The sequence below is a fragment of the Silene latifolia genome, chromosome 1, assembly GCF_048544455.1.
Source record: "Silene latifolia isolate original U9 population chromosome 1, ASM4854445v1, whole genome shotgun sequence".
NCBI lineage: Eukaryota > Viridiplantae > Streptophyta > Magnoliopsida > Caryophyllales > Caryophyllaceae > Silene > Silene latifolia.
The window spans coordinates 67,584,258-67,592,572 of NC_133526.1; the positions used below are offsets into that span (position 1 = coordinate 67,584,258).

Below are 8,315 nucleotides of genomic sequence, written 5' to 3' on the forward strand. Positions count from 1 at the left end.
TGAGATTTGTAAGACATAAACCAACTCGAGTCTCATTAGACCATGCATGTTGTTGAGTAGGGAAGACTAAGTCGACTTGTAGGTGTTGTACAATCTAATCGATTCGGCTCCGGGACCCAAACTTTCCTAGGATTATAAGATATAAACCAACTCAATCCATCACAACAATAATTGCTTGCTTATAATTTGAGAACATGTTTGTATGATCAATTCCTATGAATCCCCTATGACCCCATGATACCCTAGTGCTTTTTATCAATTGTTTACAACCCTTTTAATTTATCTTGCTTGTTTACTTTCATTGCTATTTAGTTTAGTGACCTTCTACATCAACCCAAATTGTGACACCCCTAAGACACCACTAGTTGCAATAGAAATCTCATCTCAATTCCCGTCCCTTGGGATCCGACTTTTACTTGCCTCTTTACTAATTGTAGAGTTGTTTGTGAAGTTATAAATTGTGTTTTGGTCTAGGTGCTCCTAATGACAAGTTACCGAAAAGATATAGTTACCGACCAAAAATGGCGCCGTTGCCGGGGACGGTGTTAACTTGATTTAGATTTTCTTATATTGTTATTAGTTGTGTCTTTCTTTGCCTTGGGGAAGTAAAACTCCTCAAGGTTTGTTCTAATTATTTTCGAGTTGTTTGATATTTTGCATGTCTAGAAGGTTACAAGGTGACTTGTTACCCTTTGATCGTGAAATTGAAAGAACTTTGACAACCAATAGAAGACTTGCTAGGAGAACTTTCAGAGGTGTTAGTGAGGTTATTCAACCAACTATTGAGTTCATCAACCCTTTTGCAAGAGAAGGTGAGGAGAACCCAACACAAAATACAACACAAAATCAACCCATAATGCCTAAGTTTTCATCACATTCCGTACCCACCGAGGAGAACCTACCCAATGGTACTCCCACACCACAACATCTAACCGGAAATTTCATTGCCAAATCCGCATTTATCCAATTAGTCGAAAGAAGCCAATTTGGGGGGATGCCTAGTGAAGACCCTCACTCTCATATGGAGGCTTTTTGCGATTATTGTGATGCGATTTCTCAAACCGGTGTAACTCAAGACCAAATTCGATGGGTCTTATTTCCTTTTTCTCTAATTGGTACCGCGAAACAATGGTTGAAAAGCCTTGATAAGGCTACTCTCGGAATTGATTCTTGGAAGAAGTTGGCTCTAGCTTTCTATAAAAAGTTCTATCCACTGGAAAATACTAACATGCTAAGAGCTCAAATTACGGGCTTTAAGCAAAGGGATGAAGAATCTTTGTATGAAGCTTGGGAGCGATTTAAAGGAATTTGTCGCTCATGTCCTCACCATGGACTTAGCGAGTGGTTCTTGGTACAACAATTTTGGAACGGTCTATATGAAGATTCAAGGAACATTCTCAACATGGGATCAAATGGAATGTTCACCGAAGTTGATGACAATCAAACTTGGAACAAAATTGAGGAAATGGCGGTCCATAACTCACAATATAGTAGACCTCGCAAGGCTACTAGAGGAGGAAAGCATGAAGTGGACTCCGTTACTCAATTGGGTGCTCAACTTAGCGCTCACATTGATACCATCAATTTGAAGTTTGAAAAAGCTATGGCTAGACTTGAAGAAGCCTCAAAATCACCAAAGCATCATGTTAATGCCATGACGGCATCTTCATCAATCCCAAGTGGGATATGTGAGAATTGTGGAACTTTGGGACATGACCAAAGTGAATGTAGGGGAACAAATGAACAAGTGAATGCTTTCCAAGCATACAAGAGTGGTACCCCTTATTCCAACTATTACAATGGAAACACCAAATTCCATCCAAATCTCTCATACAAAAGCCAAAATGTTCAAAACCCTTAAACAACATACACCCCACCTCCCATGAGAAACCAAAATCAAAGGCCCTTTTACAACCAAAACCAAGGTTACCAAAATCAATCTCCATACAATAAACAAAATGACCAAGGCTTTGATGTTCAAAAAGCGGTCCTTCAAATGCAAAAGAATCAACAAGAGTTTTTCACTCAAATGCAAAAAGATATTCAAGCAAAGGAAACCACCATCAACAACATCCTAGCTCACACCAAAATGTTGGAAACCCAATTGACTCAACTAGCATCTTCAAGCTCACAAAGACAAAAGGGGCAATTACCACCTCAAAGTAATCCCCCGAGACATGAAACGGTTAGTGCCATTCACTTGAGGAGTGGTACAAGGTATGAAGCACCGAAGAAGCAAGTTGAGGATGAAGTTCTGGAAGCTAGTGACAAAGAAGAAATTGTGCAAAACTCCAAGGATGGAGAACCATCAAAAGAAGAAATTTCAAGGAAAAATGAAGACAAGGTCAAGGAGAAGGAGCCCATTGTGATTAGACTTCCTTTTCCAAGTCGTCAAGCCAAGCCCAAATTTGATGACCAACTTGGAAAATTTATGGAAATTGTGAAAAATTTGGAAGTTTCAATTCCTTTCACGGAATTAAACAATCACGTGCCGGCCTATGCAAAATACATGAAAGACATCCTCACAAAGAAGAAGTCGATCTGGAAGCTTGAGACTATCGCCTTCACTAAGGTGAGTAGTGCAATACTTCAAGGGAGTTCACCTCCAAAACTCAAGGATCCGGGAAGCTTCTGAATACCGTGTACCATTGGCGACACCACGATCAACAAAGCCTTATGTGATCTAGGGGCTAGTGTGAGTGTTATGCCGTACTCGGTGAATAAAAGGTTGGGGATGGGAGAGCTTAAATTCACCAATATCACACTCCAAATGGCCGATAGATCTACGAAGACACCATTAGGGATATGGGAAGATGTTCCCGTACGAATTGGGAAATTTTTTATCCCGGTGGACTTTGTCATTGTTGACATGGGAGAAGACTCCAACATTCCAATCATTCTAGGAAGACCTTTCTTACACACCACGGGTGCGGTGATTGATGTGAAACATGGAGAGATCACTCTAGAAGTGGGAGATGAGAGTATAACTTTCAATCTTGACAAGACCATGAGAGCTCCCCGTTTGCATGAACCATGTTTTATGATTGATCATTATAGCCGGAAGGATGATAGGAAGAAGTCGGAACTCCAATGAAAGAAGAAAATTGAAGATGATCCATTCAAAGAGCAAGTGAATTATGACAAAGAGAGCTTGCAAAGCTCATCAAAGTCAAGCAATGAAGAGGATGACCTCATTGGCCAAAAAAAGAAAATGGGAGAATTGTCTCTATCAACTCAAGAGATCTTTAGTGATCAAGTAGATGAAGTTTGTGGTCTTTGGGACAATGAGTTTGAAGGAATTTTCAATCCCTATATTGTTAATGTTATCGATCAAGACCGACAACAAGGGCAAAGATCTATTGAAGATCTTTATCATGATAATGAACAAGCTTTTGATTACTTCTTCAAGGTATTGAGCAAAATCAACAACACCTTGGACATGCCCCCATGACATCTCACTAAGGATGAGAGTTTGGTGGAGTCCTCCCTAAACCACCATTTGTAAATATTTCTAACTCCCTAACTCGCATTTTAATTCTCATATTGCATTTTTGTCAATTTTTGGATTTTTGTGCTTTGATCACGGTAATTATCATTTTTGACAGAAGTGAGGGAGGGCCTAATGATTTCAATTGATGTGTAGTGCTTTAGCCTAGTGTGGGGATAGCAATTGCCTAGGCTATTCATGCCTTAGTAGTGCCCCCACAATGAAGAACTCGGGATTTTGAAGAATGAAAAATGACAAGGGATATGCAAGTACACGGATGGAACTGAATCCGGGTAAAAGGGGCAGAATCCGAGCGTTTTCAAGAGAATCCGCCCGTCTTCAGGCAACCCGGGCGTATTTGTCACAAGACGTCCATCCTTCATGAGCTGAATTTTTAAAATTTTGGGACTGTTAGCAAATCCGGGCGTCCTGCTAAAGAATCCGCCCGTCCTCAAAAAGACGCCCGTCCTGAAGGGAAAGACGCCTGTCTTTTTGGTTGAGAAAAACAAGAAAAATCACTGGAAAGGAATCCGCCCATCTTCACTGAAAGACGCCCGTCCCGCAGCTGAACAATCCGAGCGTCTTTTCTCAAAGACGCCCGTCTTTAGGCGAGAATTCTGAAGCCTAGAACAGGCAGAATCCGGGCGTCCCGAAAGAAATCCGCCCGTCTTCCCCCTGCATTTCAAATTTTTCGGGTCTTTTATAAACCCCCTCCCACATTCATTTCTTCATTCCTTCATTCAAAACAAAACCCATAAACCCCAAAACTCAAAACCCTCATCCTCTCCATCACCAAAACAAGATTTCCTCAACCACATTCATCAAAATCAAATCAAAACATCCTTTTAACAACAATTAATCACTCCTCTTTCAACAAAAATCAAACCAAGCACCAAAATCTTCAACCTTTGAGTCGATTTTTGAATTCATAAAGGCAAAACCTTTCATCTTTAAATCAATTTGGGTATACTTGGAAATTGAAGATTTTCACTCCTTTCTTGGTTTAAACATCAATGGCAAGGACTAAAGGAGCAACAAAGGCACCAAAGGCAAAGGCACTATCAACAAGGCAAAAGAGTCTTCAAGCAAAGAAAGCCTCATTGGCTATGGTGGTAGCTAGTTCAAACTTGGAAGTGCAACAACAACAACCTCCCTTGGAAGCAACAATATCTACTACTCCGGAAATTGCTCAACTTTCGAACTATCCGGAGGTAATTTTCATTTCCAAATCCCATAGGGAGACTTTTGCCAAGTATGCTAGAAAATCCTTTCTATCCACCAAGTTTATTTGTGAAGATGCCTTAGATAAGTTGGGTGTCCTTGAGCAAACTAGAGCCTTCTTTGAAGCCATGGGGTTGGGCAAATTGTTTGCAACAAAAGAATTGACATACCCCTCCCTTACCTTAGAATTCTTGAGTTCTATGAAAATCAATAAGGTAGAGACCATGGAAAACATCGAGTTCCGCCTAGCTAATGTAAGTAGGTGCATCTCCTTTGAGGAAATGAGTAAAGCTTTGGGTCTTAGTGATTCACCTAGTTATTTCAAGAATGTTGGCAAGTATGACCCCGCTCCTCTTTGGGAGGCGATTTCCGGAAGGAAATTTGCGAACTATCATGCTAGTCGCGCTATATTAGTCCACCATCCGGGCATTAGAGTGTGGCACAAGGTCATATGGAACACCATCATTGCAAGAAAAGACACCAACCACTTTACCAAGCTCGATTTTGTTCTTCTTGAGTCGGCCTTAAATATTGGAAGGGAATTCACCAAGCCTTTCAACTCTCTAAGGCTTTTGGTGGATAGATGGCTAAATTTTGATTGTGGGAAGCAAGGCACTACCGTTATTGTGAATGGCGGTCTAGTCACTTTTTTGGCTAAATACTTTGATCCGAACTTCAACAAGGATAGCAAGTATGTGGCGAAAAAGGGTGGTCATCTCATTGATATTGATGCTATGATAAACAAATACAAGTGGGTCTCTCATAACCCTCTTGACACCAAGTATGGATGGCTCACTAGTAAGGCTAGATCTTTTACTTTGCCTTCGAAGATTTGTCGTTTAAGTGTCCATCGGACCAACTATCTCCTTCCCCTCTCAAAAAAGGCCGAATACATTATCCGACAACAAAGAGATGAAATTGACATGCCCTCCTCTTCCATTGTCACACCACCCTATCCTTTCAAGTACCAAGAGTTCAAACCCAAAGGTGTTGAAGCAAGCAAAGATTATATGACTCTTCTTATGCAAGAGATCCACAAGCAAGCTTTTAAGGATCGGGAAGATGCTTACTTAGCCCAATATCCACCCCTCCTTCATTTAGCTAGGCAAGGACTCCTTGATCCTTCATGTCCTTTGCCTAGTTGGGCGGATAGGGAAGTCTTCTTTCCGAGTGCATCTAGGGGTGAGATTCCGAGTGACGATGAGGTTGTTGGTGATGCGGTTGATGATAGCATTGATGCAGAGGCTAGTGAAGAAGAAGAAGAGGATGATGAACAAAGTGAACAAGAAAGTGAAGAGGGAAGTGGTGATGAGTCCACTTCTATTGAGGAAGATGATGATAGTGATGATATGATGGAAGATTAGCAAGCTTTGGAGGCTCCTACCCTCTTGAGGTTTGTCTACTTCTTTGTTTTATTTATTTATCTTGATCATGATTGGAGTAGTCCTAGAAACATAGAGGACTAACACCTCGGCCCCATTGAGGTGTTCTTATTTTATTGTTCCCACTTTTGAAAATCCAAAATGACAAATTTAGTTTCATGCATTGCATTTGTGTGCATGAACTACACCCAACCTTAGGACATTAGAAATAATGTCTAACTCGGTTTGGGGAAGTACATACATACACAACGGGAGGTAATCTAAATTATCCTCTCCGTCATAAACAAAAACCATGCATCATGTAGTGTAGATTAGTATAGCTTGCATTTAGCGTAGAATTCATGCATCATGCTTGCATGATTTCCCATCATTTTGGCCATTGAGGACAATGCCCATATTAGTGTGGGGATGGGGAATTCTAACTTAACTTTTATTCAAAAATCCAAAAAAATTGAAAAATTTCGAAAAAACCATAAAAATTTGAAAAATTGAAAAACCAAAAACAAGTTCATTTCCTTTATAGTGTAGTCATGTATATATTGTTGTATATATTGTGTTTGTTCTATCCTTGTTCACATTGATCGACTACGCCACATCCGAGACATGAGGATATTGAAGACCGCATGGTATGATCTTTCCAATCTCCTTTTTCCTCTCTATGTTAATGACTATGTGGCTTTATTTTGATTGATGCGGTATAACAATGTGAACTTAGGACTTGCATTTTGTTTATATGTCATACTAGTTGGTAGAATCATTTGCATTAGGATGTTTATATGCTAATTACATCATGTCATATAGTTTGCATGTTAGAAAAATTTTGCAAAACCGTCTACTTGGGAAGCTTGACAAGTGTATAGAGGCCCTAGTAGATGCTTTTTCTTCTTAAGACTTTGCTTGTTAGAATACTTGTAAAACAACCTAGGATGTGTCATGCTAATATCCTTTGACCCATGGATTAAGGCCTAGTCAAGAGTACCTTGTGGTGTGATAACTCCTTGGCTACCGTTTATTCCAAGGTGACCCTTGAAACCATGCATCCATCATCCATGTTCTACCACATTTTTGTCACAAAAGAGAATGGGCACAAAAAGAAATCAATTTGAGTTCAATGAAATGAAAAGTGAAAGAAAGTTTGCAAAAAAAAAATGCATCAAATGAAAAGAGGAGCAAAAATAGAACTCCTAAAGCTTCAAATATAAGCCACCCTCACTACATATGGGGTGACTTTGAAAATGTTCAAAAGAAATGCAAAGAAAAGTTGAAAGTTGTCAAGTGTTGAAATGCCAAAAATCAAAAAGAATGGCAAAAGAAAGTGTTCTCAAATGTCAAATGCCACAAGAAATTGGGGGGAAAAACAAAAACAAAAGCAAACTCCCAAAGTGAAACTCAAATATCTATCGATTCCTTTATCCATCGTATCCATTTTTGTGCATGGTAGCGAGGGGACGACCCTTCTTCTTGTCTAGGCAAGAGGGGGAATTCCACGATCCTCCAGTGTTTTTAACACCATAGGGAGTCTATTCTTGAATAAAGCATTTAACGATTGAGGAAAAAGGTACCCTAGCTTGACACAATTTGGAGGTGATTTATTGGTATCCTTCTAGGCTTAGTAGTTTGAAGAAATTCCATCTATGAAGGAGTGTGTACCCTTGAATTGCTTCCCTTGTAGATAATTTCCGCCACTTAGATGAGGAAAGTGGCTATTCTTTTATAGATGCATCCATTACTTTTTTTGTGTGCTTAATGTTTGGATGTGTCGCCATTTTGGCAAGACCCACCTTGCCTTGCAAGAAGGCACCCTACCTCATGGTTGTCTTGTTGTGAGTTGAAGGGGCGGAGTGAGACCCGCTAATTGTCTCATATCGGCTATGTTATTAGGTTAGTTTAAATAATGGTCCTAGTCTTTCTCACCTCTTTACTCGGGACGAGCAAAGGTTCGGTTTGGGGATATTTGATGTGACCATAATTAGAGCATATTTAGTCCCCGAATTAGCCTTGTTCCCATGCTTTTTAGTGCATATTTGGGTCATTTATTGTCTTTAGTTCTTTGTTTTGCATATTCTTTGAGGTTTTGTGTCCCTTGGTAGGAAAGGAGTGCAAACCTTGCATTTTCATGGCAAAATGAAACTAAATTGATTGAATTCAATGACCAAGCATCAAGGAGAGACAAGATTAGAAGGCCTTTGTACATACTATAGTAGATGGGCAATGATGAGAAAAGA

General features: G+C 39.9%; 1 non-coding gene across 1 annotated transcript; it reads right to left on the minus strand.

The window, feature by feature from the left end:
• Positions 1 to 1,228: 1,228 nt before the first annotated feature.
• Positions 1,229 to 1,335, minus strand: LOC141618737 (small nucleolar RNA R71). The gene has a single exon (XR_012531486.1). It is a non-coding gene; the product is annotated as a small nucleolar RNA R71 (small nucleolar RNA).
• Positions 1,336 to 8,315: the final 6,980 nt, after the last annotated feature.